Genomic DNA, 21,522 nt, shown 5'->3' with positions numbered 1-21,522 from the left:
CCAGTGTTAGCTGCTCAGGGGCCAGTAGTAGAGTGCCTGACCATAGTGTCTTTATACCTGTATCACTGGACATATAAATGCATATTAAATCAAATCAAATTGATTTGTAAAGCCCGAAATCACAAGTTAATGTCCCCATGGGCCGGACAAGTCTTCTTTAAACTATTCAAGAAGAAACATCCCAATAAATCAAGAACAAAAAACCCACCATGAAATCCAAAATAAATGTAAAATAAATAAATGCAACACTCCCAGACATACCCCAGCAAAGGTAAGGAAAAACCTAGCAATAGGAAAAAAGCACCACAGGCGATGTGGAGGAGAGAAACCTTAGAAGGGCCGTTCAAGGGGGGTTATAGTATCGTATAGCTCCGCTCTGCACCTACTGGAATATATCCCTATATCAGTCTATGCACTGAATAAATCTCCACATGCACCTTTACACACCTATTCGCCTGGCCACACCCCCATCCGCTCCTCTACATAAGAAGGGGTGTGGCCATACTAACAGCTCCTTCCTTATTTTCACCACGGCGAGTGTTCACCACTTGAGTTTAGTGTAAAATAATTGTTGAAGAGGAGCTGCATGGACATTATTTCTTGTTTTTTCTCTCTCTCACAGTTTATGAGAAAAGGCTAAGATATAATGTCTTCATCTGAGGGTTCGAGCGTTCACAACGTCACCCTTCACCAGCGGTTTTCCATTGCCGCCTCCGCCATGCGTCGTGGGGCTGCTCTGACTCCACGGTCGTGGCAGTCGGACGCGCCCGAGCGGCGTCCGGTGGGGAGTCTGCCTCTCCGAGGGGCTGTTGAACCAAGGCCGTCTCCCGTGAGATGGCCTAGTTCCAGCTCTGGTTCCCCCGCCAGTGGACAGATGGCTCCTCTGGTGGCTGAGGATTTGAGACGCAAGCTCTTCGCCTCTGCTCGCTCCCGTCGTAAGATGGTGAGCTGCAGGGGCGAACGGCCTGGCTTTGGGGAACTGCTGGAGCCAGACGAGGGTGCTTCTGCTCTGTCTCCTTGTCCGATGGAAACAGAGGATTTTATGGAGGGAGCAGGAGTGCTCTTGTTTGATGCCCCGTTGGAGAAGTATCACTCTCCCCCTCAGGGTGTGGCAGGGGGTGATATGTCTGATATGTCCTGCTGAGGGACTATTTTTTGTTACAAACTGTGTGTTTATTCACTGTATATGTTGGGGATACGATGTGTGAACCCTCGCCTAGCTGTGGGGTTGTTTAGGAGAGCAGGACTTTTAATCGTTCTGGTCGCTACATATATGTGTGCTTAGCAAGGCCTGTGGCTAGCACTCGGTCGAAAGACTTTTCTTTCCTCATCCTGAAGAAATATGTTTCTTCTTATAGTGGTACATTTTACCGTTGTCTGAGGGGGTTGTGTGTATTCTGTTACATTGGAAACGATGGCATTGAGTCCACAACTTTGGAGTGTTAGCCTACAGAAGTGCTTGTGTGTATAGCTTGTACCGAGGTCTTAGACCCTCTCTCAACCTTCTGTGTTTTTTTCTTAAAACATGAAACACGGGTGTCGTGTTCGCACATAAGCCTACGGCCTTGTTTATAAACCCTGTTCGCAGACGAGTTGTCGTCTGTGACTGGCGTGCGTTGGTTTAGCTTATCCTAGTAGGATATACGCTTCTCCATTTAGCATGCTGGCTACATAGGTATCACAGCTGAATGGTTGTTTTCTATCGTATCCGGGGTGTGGGGTCATGAGGGGGTGCACTGATAAACCCCTCCTTCCCTCTTTTCTGATTGGTCAGGGGTAGGGAGAGGGGGGGGGGGTAGGGAGTTCCCTGAATCCTCGCCTTTTTGGTCGGTTGAGTCATGGGATTCCCCCCGCCATAGAGTACGTCACTGGGCGCGTTTCTATTGGTTGGAGACTTCCGTGAGTTCTTTTCAGGCTCCATATGTGGACCTCTGTTGTTGTCAAGTTGGTGTTGCAGTGCATGGGAACTCAAGAGTTCTGCTGCGCTCTGTTATATATGTCTTGAGCTTTTGGTCACGTGGCTCAATGTTACATAAACTTTTCAATTTGTTGCTCAAGTGGGAAGTCTCTCTGGGGGTTCCCCGTCCCCTCTATTATGGAGCGGGTCGACGGGGTGTTGTTTTCCCTCGGCCGCGTCATATGGGACCCATGTCCGTATTTTTTGGCGGCTCCTTGCCGTTCTCCCAGGCGGCTTGGAGGAACGATATCTGGGTTCTTGTTAGAATTACCATTGATATGTTTTGGGTCTCGACGTATAGTGCTGGCCCTGGGTGCTTCTGATAGGAACCACGCATGGGCTTGCGCGCCTTGGTTGCTCATCATTGAAACGGCGTTTTTATGGGGCACCTGGGATGGAGTTTGTCTCTTCCGAGCGCCAGTGTACTAGGCTTGTCTCGACAAATTCTCGTTCATCTCTGGGGGATGATAACGGAATAGATTGAAGCATTGGTAGAGGGGTCTGCCGCCCTTGGGGTGGGCCACCGGGCGCAGTGCTTTGTGTTCTGACCGTTCTACCTGTGTTCTACCTACCCCCCTCCTTGGACTGGGGATGGCGGCGTGATTAGGACACAGGACTGGTTCTGGTCGCGCCGGACCAGGTCAGTTAACCCGTTGTCCGCCGGGGCGCAGATCTGCTGTTCTGGTACCCTGAGGGACTTGTGCTTTTTTGGGGGGAAAATGCCGGGTCGGCCCGGGTGTTGCAGGGTTTGATGTTATGGAGGTGTTCGTGGTTATGTTACTGCGTGTTATCCCTCACTGTTGCTTGGTCCATATTGTGTTGTACCTTGCGCTGTGCTAAAGGAGCCTGGTCCTTCTCCGCCCCTCTCTTCTCCTGCTTGGCGGGGCTGGGAGGGGGCTGTCGAGGTGGTTCTTGTACCCCTCTGGCATCCCTGTGTACATCCCGGTCCGCCGGGCCCAGGTCCGAACTTGTTCTCGTCGACCTGTTGGCCTGGGTTAACCCCTTCTTGAAAACTGAAACACTGTACTGCTGTATAGCCAGTGTATACCCGCAGTTGTGTTTTGGAGTTTTGGAGTTTTTTCTTGGGGGGGTTATAGGAACAACCGCCTCATGTTAGAACCAAGGTGGTGGTTGGTTTCCAGGTGTGTTGGTAGCGGAGTCGACTCTCGGGGTAGGCCGGGCTTGGCCCCGTCTGCCTGTGAGTGTGCCCCCGCACCTTTCATGACGTCTGCCAATCATGTCAGCCTTCTCTGCCTCTGCCCCTCTAGAGCAGTGATTCCCAACCTGGGGTACAAAAATACAAAATAAAGATAAATAAATAAACATCTAGACATTATTTTTGAAAGTTAACAGTAGGCTACCGGGTAGCCGCTAAAACGCGAATCAGTTGACTGTATCACTTTCCGTAGCTAGCTTAGCACGCTAGTTAACTTTCTCGGCTCGTTTGCAGTCAGCCGCCAGAGGCGAAAATGTGTGACAAACGAAAAGGAGATGACGGCAGCTCATCTGCAAAAAAAGTTAGGACCTACAGCAATCGCGAAAATTACATCACCATGGGCTTCACTGAGGGACCAGACAAACGACCTGAGTGTGTGATTTGTGGAGAAAAGTTGGCAAACTCGAGCCTGAAGCCCAGCAAGCTGAAGAGACATCAGGCGTCTAAGCACCCAGAAACCGTTGGGAAGGATCCGGACTTTTTTCGGAGGAAAGAACAGTCTCTCAAGGCGAACAAGCCCGTTGATGTTAGAGTAGTGTGGAGCAGGGGTGGCAGTGATTTACAGAAGGCTACCGAAGCCTCCTTTGAGTGTTCGCTTTTAATTGCAAAAGCAAAGAAACCGCACAATATTGGCGAGCAGCTCATCAAACCAGCCTGCATCAAAATGGTTTAGAAACTGTGTGGCCCACAGGTGGCGGATAAACTAAAATCAGTACCACTCTCGAACAATGTAGTGAAAGACCGAATTGATAAGATGTCAAGTGATTGCGAGCAGCAGCTGTCAGAAAAGCTTAGAAAGGGTCCATTTGCCATACAACTTGATGAAACTACAACTGTCGCAGACGAGGCTGTGCTCATCGTTTATGTGCAGTATATCGAAAATGAGGATCTGAAGCAGGACATTCTCATGTCAGTCAACCTTACTACCACCACTCGAGGTGAGGATATTTTTACTGCAGTGGATTCTTACTTCATTCAACATAAATGCAAACCGTTCACCATTAGGGCCTGATTTGAGAGGATGAATACAGGATTTGAATATTGGCCAACATTTTGAAATACATATGGTGCAAGATGAGATTTGTTGATTGAAGGCACAAAGAAGCATAGTGGGTCTAATTATGATGCATAATGCCTGTGTATAAGCAGTTTGTTATTAAAATGACAAAAAAGGTATTAAAATGACAAAAAAAAAATATTTTATGGTATTTTATTAGGAGGGGGGTCCAGGAATTTCATCAGAGATGTTTGGGGGTCCCTGGGGGAAAAAAGGTTGGGAACCCCTGCTCTAGAGGGTTGGGTTTTTTTGTGGCGGCTGCGACATGGTGCACAGCATACCGTACGCCCCTTCCACCGGGGTGCTGTTTTCATAATAATATAATAATGGATTGGATTTATATAGCGCTCTTCATGACACCCCAGTGACCCCAGAGCGCGTACAGAGTCCATTATTCGTTCATACACAGTCATACCGGTGGTGGTAAGCTACAATTGCAGCCAGAGCTGCCCTGAGGCAGACTCACGGAAGAGTGGCGAATAATCATCACCTACGGCCCCTCCGACCACCACCAACATTCATTCACATGCATACACATTCATACGAGGCAAGTAGGTTAAGTGTCTTGCCCAAGGACACAACGGCAGTGGGATGGACATGGGCTTGAGCGGGATTCGAACCACCAACCCTTCGATCATTGGACGACCCGCTCTACCCCTGAGCCACGCCGCCCCACAGACCCCTTTGGCGCCTGTCTAGTCCACAGTGCTCCAGGCTCAGGTCGAGTGGCCTGTTGCCTGGATTGAGGGATCGACCTCTTTTGGGGGTTGTCTCCCCGGTGCGCTGCCTGGTCCCGCTGTGGGTGTAGCCTCTTGAGTGCTTCAGGGCAGCATGCTGTAGGGGGGAAGGGCCTGCTCTTGGATGGGCCCTGTCCGAATACGCTGGCGATGTGGGGGGTGGTGTCACTAGTGACCGCCTGGTGGGGTCTCGATGCTGCGGCGTCGTTGGCCTCACCAGGCCCCCTTTTCCGGGGGGTCCAGTCCCTTCCTGGGGCTCGGTCCTCCTTCGAGCTCCGCTGCTACGGCCTTGCCACAGGGTTGGGTTTTTGCCCTTGACCCCATGATATTAGGGGTTGTAACAGGCTTTTTTAATTTCTTCCTGTTTGTTCCCTAGTGGCATGTGGGTTGCGCGTTTGTGTAGTCGTGGGTTCTTCTGTGGGAAGGTAAGTCCCACGGTCTGCTCACCCTGTGCGTTTGAGTTGCTAAACCCCTCTTCGCACAGTCGGATCCGTTCCCTCCCGTCCTCCACTAGGGGGTCCGGGGGCTCGGGTCCTCCCCGGTTCTGATGGTTGTGGGGGGCCTCAGCGGGTACATTTGTCGAGCCTCCGCTCTGCTCAGCTCCTGTATTCCAGTAGGTGCAGAGCGGAGCTATACGATACTATAGCGTACGGTTATATCTATAACCATAGTTATATGAGTATAGTGACGCTCTGCGCCGGACTCACTGAGAACCCCGTGGTCTTCGCCTTGGTGGTGAAAGACTTGGGAAGGAGCTGTTAGTATGGCCACACCCCTGCTTATGTAGAGGAGCGGATGGGGGTGTGGCCAGGCGAATAGGTGTGTAAAGGTGCATGTGGAGATTTATTCAGTGCATATACTGATATAGGGATATATTCCAGTAGGCGCAGAGCGTCACTATACTCATATGGTTATAGATATAACCGTACGATCTCCCTTCTTAGATGTGGGTGATAATAGTGTTGCTATGGATGGGTGGAGAATAAAACAGGCGAGGTTTCTCTATGACAACACGTGAAACACAAATTCACTCATAATTCATAATTATTATTAATTTACATCTTTTTTTATTATTATTATTATTATTATTTTTTTTATTAGAAATGTTTTCCTCTGTAAAAAAATGCCAGTGAATTTTTTTTTCTTTCAAAAATGGCCAAAATTGACAGCTCTGAGCAGGCCTGCACTGCAGTAATGACTGCAGTAAATATTCGTGCAGATGGCTGCACAGCTTGACCCAGGATTCAATTAATAATAAATAATAGCTAATCAAAATAGGCTATTAACGTCATCTAAGCACGGTCTGTGCATTTAAACTCTTGCCATTGAATGGGGGATTGAATGATTGACAGCCTTGCAATCCAATACACGGAGGTTGAATGATTGACAACCTTCAAATCCAATCAGAGTTGCTGCATTGCACAGTCAAAACGGGTCCAGCTGCAGTTCCGTAGGTTAGGTTTAGCTGGTGCCAATCTCAAGTTTCTCAAGTTTCTTTATTAGTTGTCATTTAACAGAAAGAAGCATTTTGTATAAAAGTATTCTGTACTTCTGTATGACAACTAATAAAGAAACTTGAGAAACTTGAGATTGGCCCCAGCTAAACCTAACCTACGGAACTGCAGCTGGACTGTTTTGACTGTGTAGGTATAGGCAGCATTGAAAGAGCTCGCTTTAGTTTAGTAAGCTGTACAGCTGTAACAACACAGTAGGGCAGGCTAAATTAAACTTTGCGCCAACATTAGGACCGAAGTATAAACCAGCAACTGAGCAACATGAAGAAGTGGACTTATGCATCTCAGAAAAAAGTAAGTTGTAGTGTTTATAAAACGAAAGCCTACTTAGCCTGGACGCTAACGTGAGCTAACGTTAGCCAGCCGAATTGTTTAGAGAACAATACGTGTCCGTAACAGTAGTGTAGTTCTAACTTCACTCGGGAGACAAAAGCCAAACATCAATTTGATGCAACAAGCTGGCTCGCGATGCACATGGCTATTGTTTACATTTTCTATGGGATTAATGCACGCGGCTCGACTCGGACTCGTCAGATGGAGAAGCTGCACTATTCAACGAAAGATGAGATTGATTGATTGATTGATTGAAAGATCGATCGAGATACCGTCTTTATGGGTAAGTGTCTTGGCTTTGTCAGTTTGTGTAACGTTACTGTAACACTCCTCCTCTCTCCTCTCCTCTCCTCTCCTCTCCCTCTCCTTAATCAGAGTTTCCAACGCTATAGGTCTATATGACAGGCGTTGTACTCTTTTTTTTATTTATTTTTTTTTTTATCTTTTCCCCCTCCTTTTTCCTCCGATTTTCTCCCATCCAGGCATGCGTTGTTCATGGGACGGGGTAGCACGGTGTGCAAGCTCACTGAGTATTAAAGATTTGAGCAGAAGCGCGTGCACGCACATGCATGGTTGTGCGCGCATGCGCGTGCACTCAAGAACGCGCTGCGCTCGACTCGGCTCGTCTGTTTACCTGCCTCCCGGCGCTACCTCGCATTATCATAACAATAGCCGCTAGGCCGGTGTCTTCAACCACGTCTGGACTCTTTGTGATGTAAATATGGAATGTCCCAAGTTGCTGCTGTTTACAGAGTGTATTGTTGTCCAAAGGTGAATGATGTATGAGGACGTGTCTCACCGTTTGGAATTGACAACTGTTTTGATTTAACCCTTCATTCACCATCATTCACCTTTGGACAACAATACACTCTGTAAACAGCAGCAACTTGGGACATTCCATATTTACATCACAAACTTTGGGACTGAGTAGATAATTAATTAATCTTCTCTTTATTTTTATTATTTATATTAAAACTGAATCAAACCATAAACAAGGTTGCCTGTTGGGATGTTAGATCCTAATGTGAAAAACTGATTTTATATGTCTGCACTTTATGTGCTCATTTTATGCCTGTCTTTCTTCTGTTGTGAAGCACTTTGAGCTGCAGTTTCTGTATGAAAGGCTATACAAACAAAGTGTATTATTATTATTATGTGCGCGAGGGAACATATGCGCATGCGCGCGGGGCCGCGCGTGCGCGTGCGCGCGCCCGTGCGCGCGGCGTCATTATCCTGCGTGCCGGCTCAGTCCATATTAACAACGCACCACTGCTCCCATCCCAATGTTAGTCCTTATGCCAATTCCCAATCCACTTCCTGGTCGCTGCGCACTTACCCCCCACAGTCGGTCTGGGAGAGTGGAGGCTATCACGTGCTTCCTCCGACACACGTCTAGCCAATCAACCGCTTCTTTTCACCTGGCAGCGCGGACTCTCACTGAGAGGGTGTAACGTGTGGAAGGATCACACTACCCCCCTTAGATCCTATCCGCGCTGAGCAGGCGCCCCGACCGAACTGTAGGAGTCGCTGTTTACAACGACCCGGACCCACCCCGCCAGCTTTTCCCACATTTACATTTACATTTAGTCATTTAGCTGACGCTTTTATCCAAAGCGACTTACAAGTTCTGTACGACAAGACAGCAAGAAGGGTACAACTCTATCAGCTGAGTAACAATGTTCATCAAGTGTTGCGTGTTACAGTGTAGGTTAGTTTATTAGGACAAGTGCATGACAGTAAGGTTAGTCAGGGTTAGATTTTTTTTTTTTTTTTTTTTTTTAATCATTTCAGATAATGGTTGAAGAAGTGAGTCTTTAGTCGACGGCGAAAGAGTGGACGGGATTCGGCTGTCCTAACTGGGATGGGTAGTTCATTCCACCATTGTGGGGCAAGGACTGAGAATAGGCGGCTTCTCTTTGATGACCCTCCGGGAGCTTGGATAGGAGTAGGTCTGAGGCGGCCAGAAGATGCAGAGCGTAGGGGTCTTGAGGGTGTGTAGTTAGAGACCATTGACCGGAGGTAGGCGGGAGCGGTTCCCTTTGCTGCACGGTATGCTAGGTCGAGGGCCTTGAAGCGGATACGTGCAGCAATGGGGAGCCAGTGCAGGTCCCTAAGAAGTGGGGTGACATGGGCCGACTTCGGTAGGTTTGATATCAGGCGGGCCGCTGCGTTTTGAATGAGTTGAAGAGGCTTGGTGGCAGTGGCCGGGAGGCCAGCTAGCAGTGCGTTGCAGTAGTCGAGGCGGGAGATGACTGTTGATTGGACGAGGAGTTGGGTGGCTTCTTTTGTCAGGAAGGGGCGTATCCTTCTGACGTTGCTCAGGAGGAATCTGCAGGTTCTGGTTGTCGCTGCGATGTGAGCAGAGAAGTTCAACTGGTCGTCGAGGACAACACCAAGGTTCTTGGCGGTCGGGGACGCGGTCACAGCTGCATTCTCGACTGTGATGGAGAGGTCGGTCAGGGGGGAGGATTTGGCCGGCAGGTGGAGCAATTCTGTTTTGCTTAGGTTCAGTTTGAGGTGGTTGGTCGTCATCCAGGCGGAGATGTCGGACAGACAGGCCGAGATCCGCTCAGAGACGTGGATATCTGAGGGAGGGAAGGAGAGGAAGAGTTGAGTATCATCGGCATAACAATGATATGAGAAGCCATGAGACGTGATAATGTTACCCAGTGATTTAGTGTAGAGGGAGAAGAGAAGGGGTCCTAGGACCGAGCCCTGGGGGACACCCGTCCGGAGGGGGCGGGTGGCCGACAGAGTCCCTCTCCATGACACTTGGTAGGAGCGGTCGTTGAGGTATGATGTCAGCCATGTCAGCGCAGATCCAGCCACTCCCATTCCTGCGAGGGCCGCGAGGAGGATCTGATGGTTGACTGTGTCGAAGGCTGCAGATAGATCTAGGAGAATCAGGACAGAGGAGAGGCCTTTCGCTTTTGCTAAGTGAAGTGCCTCTGTGACCGCAATGAGGGCCGTTTCTGTGGAGTGGCCAGTCCGGAAGCCAGACTGATTGGGGTCTAGGAGGTCATTCTGTAAGAGATAAGCAGTAAGTTGGTTGGATACAGCACGTTCAAGTGTTTTAGAAAGAAAGGAGAGAAGAGAGACAGGACGATAGTTGGCTATGACGGTGGGGTTCAGGGTTGGTTTTTTTATGAGGGGCGTGACTCTGGCTTGTTTTAGGGAGGTGGGGACCATCCCCGAGTTGAGTGAGGAGTTGATGGTTGCAGTTAGGAATGGGAGGATGTCCGGTGCTATGGTCTGGAGGAGTGGGGAGGGTAGCCGGTCCAGCTGGCATGTAGTCGGACGGTTCGACGTTACCAGTGTCAGGGTCTCGGCTTCTGTAATGGGAGAGAAAGATGACAGAGTGAAGGATGAGGTTCTCGATTCAGCGTTTGGAATGGGTGGGGGTTGGGAGAAGGAGCTGCGGATGTTCACCACTTTTTCCTCAAAGAAGATCGCAAAGTCTTCGGCAGAAAAAGATGAGGGAGGAGGGGGTGGGGGGGAGTGAGGAGGGAGGACATGGTAGCATGCAGTTTGCGAAGATTCTTGGCAGAGGCCTCGATCCTATGGTGAAAGAAAGAAGCTTTGGCATTAGTAATGGTTTTGGAGACCCACCCTCTAATACAGCCAATTGTATTAGTGTGAACGGCCAGCCAAGCTGGTGACAACGCCGGAGCTGTGAGCTGGATTCGAACAGGCGAATCCAGCGTCTCCGGTGTTGGTGATGAACGCAATCTCCGCTACGCCACCTGACCGCCACTAGGCGTTGTACTCTTAAACAGTAATGTATATTTGTAGATCTGGTATGTCATAAATGTCTGGATGTAGCAGTACTGTCTATATCTCTGTATGTCATATATAGATGTAGCAGTACTGTATCTGTATGTCATGTTATGATGAATTGAAAATGGGGGACCCTGATGTAAACAAGACGAAAGTCTTTCTCTGGTCTGCATCCCCTTAACAATTGTGTGTATTGAGCCGTACTGTATTGTACCCATTCTGCAATCTGTTAAATAAAGTTTTCATTCATTCATTCATTCATTCATTCATTCATTCATTCATTCATTCATTCATTCATTCATTCATTCATTCATTGTCCTTGTGTTACATAAAACCCATCTGTGGCCTCGTGCAGAGGAAGGTGGTAGATATTCCAATGTACAGTTTTGCATACCATTGACTCAGAATGGTCTGTTTTATTGAAATCGTCACAGCAGTATAGTTTGTTTATACTTCAGAAGTATGATATTTAAACATGGTCCCCAAAATGAATGGAAGCGAATGAGGAGCCTGACACCTGGGAGGAATGGGGGTGTTGCAGCATTGGGGATGTTTAAAAAATATAATTTAATAGATAATATAATAATTTGTGCTTCACCTAAAAATTTGCTCAGCAGCCTCCACTGATGTACATATACGTGTAATAAAACAAATATGTGCATGCAATATCAACTGGGGTACATAAGAAAATGTTTGAAACATTTAACTATATTACAATTCTGTACATACATGTGATTAGCATTATACTCAGTAGAACAAATGTATATATATTATACCCAGCTTAATCACTATATTAATATTACTATTGCACTTTACTGTTACATTTGCACTGGGGTTGGATGCCACCCTTATTTTCATTGTAATTTACTTATGCTGTATGATGACGACAATACATTTCAATGTAATCTAATCTAACTGGTACTATGACCTGAATGATGGTCCTAGAGGTCAGTGATTTTATGCTCTTTTGGTGTTTTGGCGATGGTGGCGTAAGAGAGTGCTGTCTTAACGTAAGAGAGTGCCGTCTTAACAGGTTGTGGGAAATCTCCCATATAGGCATTGGATTGGGTGGAGAGCTGGTGACTGCATGCGAATACCCTCGTATGCCCTGTGTATGGGGACATGTCACCCATATAGAAACACACCTCTTCAATCAATATCTGAGATGCAAATAAATAAATAACCTTAATAAATATAATATTTATATTGTAGTGGGTTCTATAGAGACATAATTCCCCATGGTATTGTTTTGATGTGTTGATGGGGCACTGTCACTTTAAGGAGGTTGGTTTTGGGTTGGGCTGAGAGGAGACGCCCTGTGTGGGGTTTCATTGATAAATGTTTGATTACTACGAGCTGTCAGAAGCTAGCCCGGCATAGTTCTGACAGCTGTCACTTGTGCTACTGGGAAATAAATGACACACGGCTTTGTATTGTCAACTGAATTGTGCGCTTCTCTATTCCGATGATTTCTGACAATGACAATATAATATATATATAAATAACTGTCTTTTACTAGTACCTTACTACTATGTACTATGTTACTATCCGTATACTACTACCTACCATGCTAATTATGTCTATTATACTATGCACTCAGGGTGTAACACTCAAGTTCAACACTATTTGACGAACAATGCCACTGACCATAAGCTGCCAGAGATGCACATCTCCTGCTGACCAGAAAACCACACACTTTTCTGATAGTGGGGTGCCTGGACACTCAGTCATTTAAAATGTATATGCGAAAGTTTCGTTTTCACTTCTAATTTGAAGATAAGGATCTATAGAACAATTTTGGCTTGAGTGTCAAGGAACCAGTTGAATTTAATAAAAATGTATCCAAAATGGCCACAATCGAAATCATGAATTCTTTAAAAACGTCTTAATGTTCACACAATTGCTGTGTAATATAATTTTGTATTGCTATTTTAAGTTAACACTGTGTGAGGAATCAACTGGAGTTCAAATATTGATGTTTTGAATATTCTGGTATAGCAAAAATCAAAGATGGCTGCAATTTCTGTATTTATTTCGAATTACGCTTCATAACTTTTATTCTATTAAACCTAGAATGGTGATGTTGGTGCCTGTACCTAGGTTTTCATGAATGAGTAATTGAATAAAAATAAAATAAACATGATTGGAGCATATCTTATATGATATTTCACACAATGAGACAATAAATATGTGGAGAACTAGAGTTAGATATGAGAACTGTAAACAACAGTTGATTGTGAAGAACAAACGATGATTGTGAAGAACGTCCTCATCATAAGGATCTGCATCTCAGCACCAATGTCAACGCCATGCCAAAGACCTGATGGAGGTGTTGCTGAGGAGGGCAGTAAAGACCTGATTACATTAGACAATAAGGTGTGTGAGTCTGCGGCTGCTGCCGTATCTAAACAAAGGTGTTCCACAAGGTTCTATTTTGGCCCCCGTCTTATTTTCCATCTTTATAAATGAACTAGGAAATGGGATAAACCCAGCACGTTTTCATTTATACGCCGATGATACAGTTGTTTACACAGTGGCTTCCTCTTTAACTCAGGCCATAGAGCTTCTACAGGATGCTTTTAATACACTACAACACTCCTTGCTAAGGCTAAGACTGGTCCTTAATGCAAAAAAGACCAAGTACATGACCTTCTCTCGCTCTCGAGCTAATACAGCTGTCCCCCCGATTCTGACACTGGAAGGGACATGCCTTGACAAAGTAGCATCCTATAAATATCTGGGCATATGGATTGATGAAAAGATGGCCTTTGATGTTCATATTGGGAACCTACTGAGAAAACTTAGACCTAAACTGGGCTTTTTCTTCCGGTTAAAGAAATGTTTCCCATCTGAAGCCAGGAAGAGAATTGTGCAGAGTTCCTTTCTGCCTGTATTAGACTATGGCGATGTAATCTATATGCATGCTCCTTCCTCCCTGCTTAAAAAGCTGGATTCTGCGTACCATACTGCCATACGTTTTGTAACTGGTGCAGGCTCTCGCACCCACCACTGCACTTTGTATCAGTCATTAGGATGGTCCTCTCTGTACCAAAGAAGACAATCACACATGTTGATTTTTATCCTTAAGTCATTGCTAGGTAAGCTGCCCTTATATATCTCCAGACTTCTGTCCTTTTATACTTGCTTTTTTAATACCAGACGAGCAGCAAATGGTATGCTGTTAAATGTTCCTTTGATGCAGTCAGAGCTTGGTAAAGCTGCATTCTCCCACTATGCTCCCTTTTTATGGAATACGCTGCTAGTGAAACTTTGTCTACAGGCACTTCCTACTGTGAATGCTTTTAAAGGTATGCTACGATTAGCCCTTTATGAAACATGTAACTGTTTTACCTGATGCTATTGTTGATGTGATTATGCTCCTTGCCACTGCACAAATGACCCTCTGTATTTATATTTGAATTGTATGTTTTTTGTTTAATGCCCTGTTTTATGTTGAAACTTGTTGTGTGTTGGTCAGGACTCCCTGGAAGAAGAGATCTTGTATCTCAATGGGACATTCCTGGATAAATAAAGGATAAATAAATAAATAAAATAAAAAATCTGTCCATCAACTCGAGTCTACGGGACAAGAGCAGTACAACAATTTCAGGAAGAGTGCTTGAATCAAATGACAGACTTCTGACAGCACCGATCAAGCGAAATAACACTGTTGTTCCATGAGAAGAAAACACAGAAGAAGACAGCAAATAAGCTGAGAATGCAGCACTTCAAACATCATGCAGAGCTCTATGGGAAAGCTTTTATTGTGCTAGACACAATACATGTCAAGTAGAGATATTTCTCCTGCAGTGGAAAAGCCCAAGCTCACCGTCCACCACCTCCTGGCTCAAGGACTTGATGTCATATCTTTCATCGGAAAAGGTAAAGTACTCTTTAAGAGGCTCAATTGCCAATTTTTATGACAGATGGCAACCTCTAATCACATTCACAAACACTCTCACATCCCTTGACCCTGACTGATCCTAAAGAAATACTGATCCTGGGCGGCTAGGTGGTGTAGTGGGCAAGGCACTCGCCACCAGTGTGGATACGCTAGGATTCGCGTGTTCGAATCCAGCTCTCCACATTGTTTTCAGTTTAGCTGGTCGTCCGCAGTAATACACATTGGCCGTATTACGGGGAGGGAAAACTGAAGGGTGGGGATCGAACGTTGTGAACAAGCGACTCCTACAAGTCGGTTGGTGCGCCTGCGCAGTAGAATCAGGAAGTGTCGGGGGCAGCGTGAGCCTCCCACGCGTTACTCCTCGACACTGAGAGATCGAGCTGCGCGGGTGAAAAGATGCGACTGCTGTTACCTCAAGTACCGGAGGGGACTTGTGCTATGTATGACTTAGTCCACATTGCAGCCAGCTTGTGGGAGGCAAGAAACAGCGTTCGTGACAGGGGAGGGTTGAATTGGATGATACGAAATTGGGATGGGAGAAAATATAGAAAAATGGGAGAAAAAGTGGATAAAAAAAAAAAAAAAATGATCCTAAAGAAATACTTCTTCTCTGAGGTGAGCACCTTAGATACCCTGTTGTAAACTCCACCCCACTGTATATTCTATCCTGGTTATTTATTATTATCATCACCATTATTATTTTTATTTTCACTTATTATCATTAGTGAAAGAAAGTACTTCCCAAATTGTATCAGCATGTAAAATGTGCCACAAGAGGAGATAACACACTAGACAAAGTCTACTCTAATATTAAGCTGGGCTACAGAGCCAAAGCATTAGCCCATCTAGGTCAGTCAGACCACGTATCCCTGCTTTTAATTCCATCCTACACCCCCATTAGAAAGAGTGCCCCGGCCATACCAAAGATAGTTAAAACCTGGCCGGTAAGCGCCACCCCACAGCTGCAGGACTGTTTTGAGAACACCATCTGGGAGGTCTTTGAACATGAAGACCTGGAACTGTACACCTCATCAGTGCTGGGATATATCAAGCACTGCACAGACTCTGTCACCGTGGACAAACGTATCCGGGTCTATCCCAACACGAAGCCGTGGATGACGGGAGAGGTGCAGCATCTGCTCAGAGAGAGGGACACTGCCTTCAGGTCTGGTGATAAGGAGCTATACAGCACTGCCAGAGCCAACCTGAAGCGAGGTATCAAGAGGTCCAAGACCGACTACAAGGGGAAGATCGAGGACTGCTTCCAGAGCAACAACACCAGACAGGTATGGCAGGGGGTCCAACAGATGACCAACTACAAACCCAGCCACTCCTCAGCCAACGAGGGTGACCCTCAGCTGGCAGAGGAGCTGAACACCTTTGCACGATTCGAGGCGAGGCCGAAAAAAACATCCACACTGCACATCAACGCCACCCCAGAGGCGGTGCCAACAGAAGCAGCCTCACCACACTCACCAGCCCTCAGCAGCATCATCCTCACGGAGCACGAGGTGAGACGCACACTGAAGGGAGTAAACCCTAGGAAAGCGGCGGGGCCGGACGGTGTCGTGGGACGGGTGCTGAAAGACTGCGCTGACCAGCTGACAGGGGTCTTCACTAAGATCTTCAACCAGTCCCTGTCCCAGGCCATCGTCCCACCCTGCCTGAAAACCTCCATAATTATCCCGGTCCCAAAAAAGAACTCCATTAGTTGCCTGAACGACTACCGTCCAGTCGCACTCACCTCCCTACCCATGAAGGTCTTTGAAAAGACACTCAAGCCCCACATCATCTCTAGCCTCCCTCCCGGACTAGACCCCCACCAGTTCGCCTACAGAGCCAACAGGTCCACGGAGGACGCCATCGCCACGACTCTGCACTCTACCCTGTCCCATCTGGAGAGAGCGGGGGGCTACGCACGGCTGCTCTTCATGGACTTTAGTTCTGCATTTAACACCATCCTGCCTGACAGACTAGTGCCCAAACTCATGGACCTTGGACTAAACCATCCCCTCTGCCGGTGGTCTAAGGACTTCCTCTCTGACCGCCCCCAGAGGGTCAGAATAGGCCCCCACACCTCCACAGCCATCAGCCTCAGCACCGGATCCCCCCAGGGCTGCGTGCTGAGTCCCCTCTTTTACTCCATTTACACCCACGACTTCACCGCAGTCCACCCCAGCAACACCATCATCAAGTTCGCTGACGACACCACCGTGGTGGGCTGCATCACAAAAGGTGACGAGACCGCGTATCGCGATGAAATAGAGCAGCTGTCAGCCCTGTGCAAGGATAACAACCTACAGCTGAACAAGCTAAAGACCCAGGAGATGATCGTGGACTACAGGAGGAAGAAGACTGACATACAGCCCCTGTATATCGACAGGGGATGTGTGGAGAGAGTCTCGGTCATCAAGTTCCTGGGTGTCCACCTGGAGGATGACCTGACCTGGAGAATCAACACCACGGCGATAGGAAAAAAGGCACAGCAGAGACTCTACTTCCTGAGAGTACTAAGAAACTACCACCTCAGACAAGACCTGCTTGTGTCTTTTTACCGCTGCTCCGTGGAAAGCATCCTCACCTACTGCATAAATGTGTGGTTCCTCAGCTGCACAGCCGCAGAGAGGAAGGCGCTCCAGAGGGTCGTCAACTCGGCCCAGAAGATCATCGGCTGCCCCCTCCCCTCACTGGAGGGACTATACAACTCCCGCTGCCTCAAAAAAGCAGTAAAAATACTGAAGGACCCACACCACCCGGGCAACAAGCACCTCGTGCGGCTGTGCTCGGGCAGGCGTTTCAGCGTCATGCCCACCCGGACTAACAGACTGAAGTTTAGTTTTTATCCCAGGGCCATATGTGCACTAAACTCAGCTAAATTTTTAAACAACAGTCTCCTTGCACCCCCCCCCCCACGCACACACACACACAACATTAAGAGATAGTGCAATTATATTTTATACCCCCCTGTTTTATTAATGTTATTTACGCCCCACCCTGTTTTTATATTTAACACTGTGTTTAGGACTGTTTTTATTCTTATTTTACTAGCACCTAGGGTTGCATTTTTTTATTTCGTTGTAACAACTGTAACAATGACAATAAAGATCTATTCTATTCTATTATAATTTTTTTATATATTTTTTTTTCTTTTTTTTTTTTCTTTTTTTTTTGCTTTATTTTTTATTTCTTTTTGCCTGTTTTCGACTTTGTTTAGTTCTTGTCTTTATAGTTTTTTGTCGTCCCTGTTAAATTTCAGTCCTGTCCGTGTCTCGTCATGTCCCATAAAAGCAAAAAAAGAAACATGGTGATATGTTATACATTGATAACTAATTTTTGCCACCTATGTTTCACCAATAAAAGATATATATATATATATATATATATATATATATATATATATATATATATATATATATATATATATAAAAAAAAAAAAAAAAAGTAGAGATATTTCTGTTGACGAGGAGTTAGTTGCGCCAGGTGTAACAAGACATTTTCTCATTCCTGTCAAATAAGTTGTTAACAGATGGACAGTTCCCAGATGACAAGGATGTCTACATCACTGCAGGTGATCAAGTCCACCATGTTGGAAACAGTCCACCAATGGATCAATGCAACCATGAGGAAGCTGACACTCGTGTCCTATAATACATCTCCTCCACGCTCTCCAAACATCATTGGGATGGTGCATACTGGAGATACAGATGTTTGTCGTAATCCTTCGGACTAATTTCCATCACATCAAGCCACTAACAGATACACACCCACTCAGGGACGTGCACAGGACTTTAGAGGGACATGTGCTCAAAGGCTGAAAAGGGCACTATACCTGTGTGTGTTTTAACGGAGCGCGCAAGCCCGATTTTTAAGGGCCCTTTTCGGGCGGGGGGGGGGCCCTTTTTATGCTTTTTGGGGGGTTTTGGTTATCAAATATTGAATATTGAACTATAATAATCAGTGCAGGAGCTAACTTATCCTTGAAAGACACTTATCACTAACTTAAAAGGCCCATACATCTCCATAAATGTTCAGGGGGGAGGGAATAAGTGCTTACCCTACAGACCCCAAGAAGTGCTGTATATTCTATAAATGCATTTTTTATTCCAATCCCGATTTGTATTTGAGATTCCCAAATCCCATCGGACTTGACTTCTTCGTGTCCCTCAGTGAGTATAATACCAGCATTCAACTGTATGCGCCACAGAGGTTTCTATCATCATCATCATCACCACCCACGCTATGCATAAAATATATAGGTCCGCGGAGAGGCACACTGAGGAGGCCGTGCAAACTGCAATGGAATATGGGGCATCTCTCTCTCTTTACCTAATATTTTGATTCTATCCTGACATTTTTCAGTTGGAAGGGCAGTATATGCGTAACGATTTTTAAAAAAAAATGTATAAATTTTTTTTTCAAAAAGGGCACTTTTTTTTATGAGGCTCAAAAAGGCAGGTGCTCAAGCACCCCTTGGGCTCTATGTGTGCACATGCCTGCTGTGCGGTGCACTACTGCGCATGCGAGAAACAAAGTAACATATAATATAGGACACTAGAAACATAAAGTAACATACAGAACATAAAGTAACATACGGAAAATAGGACCTAATGTCCAAAATATTTTTTGTTTTAAACTGAATATCAATTGGAATAAAGCATTCAATGCAACCAATTAGACTAGAATTTTTTATCTTGAACTGAATATCAATTGGATTACCAGCCCTGACTGTTACTCTAAGCTTAACCTGATTGATTGATTGATTGATTGATTGATTGATTGATTGATTGATTGATTGATTGATTGAAAATGTTATTAACAGATTGCAGAATGGGTACATTACAGTACAGCTCAATACATACAATTGTTAAGGGGATGCAGACCAGAGAAAGACTTTTGTCTTGTTTACATCAGGGTCCCCCATTTTCAATTCATCATAACATATATGACACACACGACATACAGATAGACGGTACTGCTACATCTATATATTTATGACATACCAGATTTGCAAATACAGTACTGTTTGTGATACAAAAAGAGTCCAGAAAAGAGAGTATATACATTTGACGTTGAAACTGTACATTGGAGGAGGTTGGGTAGGTGGGGTGGGGGGGCTGTACATTGGAGGTGGTTGGGTGGGGGGGGGGTTGGGTAGGAGGGGTGGGTGGGGGACACTGTACAAGCAAAACTGACCAACAGCCTCTACCCACGGGCTGTCAGGCTGCTCAACGACGAACATCAACTTGCCCCCCCCCCCGCATCCCACCCCCGGTGACATAACTCTCACTCCCACATTACAACAATAACTGTGAACCGGACTTGCATTGCTGCACTATACAATACTTCATCCTTTGCAAGTCAACGCCCCCCGCCCCCCCCTCCTTCCATCAACTCACTGGACTGAAATATTTATATTTATTAAATTATTTGCACTAGCACTAAATGCACTTGGGACAATGATGGTATGTTATATATTGAGAACATTGGGACATTGATACTTTATTACTATATTACTATTATTATTGACATTATTATTTCGCACATGCTATATCTTATGTTGTATGCCAGTGGTGATGTTCCTAAAAAATTTTCGTTGTACCAACAATGACAAATAAAGATCTATTCTATTCTATTCTATTCTACATTGGAATATTGACAAAACCATACTTGGTCATTTACTGTACATTGGAGGGGGTTGGGTTAGGACATTTACAGGGGCCAGTTTCGAATTGCAGTCTCCCGTATGTGTTATTTGAAAGTGGTTTTGAAAGTGGGTAGTGATTCACATTCCTTTACAGCTTTGGGTAGGGCGTTCCACATTGATGTGGCATAATTGCGAAATTGCGAAACCTCTTCTGGATGAGGGCCTAAATTTAACCCTTAGACTAGATTAGAATTACTTAACTTTGTTTCTCGCATGCGCAGTAGTGCACCGCACAGTACAGGCCCCCAACGCACAGTACAGGCCCCTTCTACGTATGGGGCTGCGGCACTGCAGTTTTATGCTATTGCTCAAGCCACGCTGCGTTATTATTATTTTTTTTTATTGGTCTTTTTCCCCCTCCATTTTCCTCCGATTTTCTCCCATCCCAATGTTAGTCGTATGCCAATTCCCAGTCCCTTCCTGGTCGCTGCGCTTTACCCCCCACAGTCAGATCATTTGGGAGAGTGGAGGCTACCACGTGCTTCCTCCGACACACGTCCAGCCAATCACCGCTTCTTTTCACCTGGCAGCGCGGATTCTCATTGAGAGGGCGTAGCGTGTGGGAGGACCACACTATCCCCCTCACGTCCAATCCGCGCTTAGCAGGCGCCCCGACCGAACTGTAGGAGTCGCTGTTTACAACGACCCGGACCCACCCCGCCAGCTTCTCCCACCCTCTGATACAGCCAATTGTATCAGTGCAGACAACCCCGGAGCTGTGAGCTGGATTCGAACAGGCGAACCAAGCTCACAGCTCCGGGGCTGGTGACGAATGCAATCTCCGCTCGACCACCTAACCGCCCTACGCTGCGTTATTTCTAAACCTAGCCGCATTTCTGGCAAGACGCTCTCTGGTTGGCCGACGCCTGTTTCTACACTGGTTAAGCTTAGGCACTCTTTCGAAGTTGGTTAAGGTTAGAGTTTGTCTTAGAGCGTGACGGCAAGTTCTTTCGACGGTTAAGCTTAGGCACTCTTTCGAAGTTGGTTAAGGTTAGATTTAGTCTTAGAGCATGGCGATAGAACGGCAGGTAGTTTGCAGGCTGTTTGATGTGGAAATGGGCAAAGACACAGCTCGTCACGCGATTGGGCAAACGCGTCAGTGGCCAATCAGAGAGCGTCAGTCAGTGCCAATCAGAGCGTCTGCCAGAAATGCGGCTAGGTTTAGAAATAACGCAGCCACGCTCAACAAGCCCTCGGGGAGCCGGTTGCGTGTATATTTTCCCTAACGGAGTTGCATTTCCGCATTCGGTTTGCGCGATCTGATTGGCCACTGACGCTTTTTTCAGCGCCAATCGCGTTACTCCTAACAAACTGGTTAAGCTT

This window comes from Notolepis coatsorum (genome assembly GCF_963971535.1).
Source record: "Notolepis coatsorum genome assembly, chromosome: 10".
Classification (NCBI taxonomy): Eukaryota; Metazoa; Chordata; class Actinopteri; order Aulopiformes; family Paralepididae; genus Notolepis; species Notolepis coatsorum.
The sequence above is the reverse complement of the archived record's forward strand: the minus strand, read 5'-3'. Positions refer to the sequence as shown.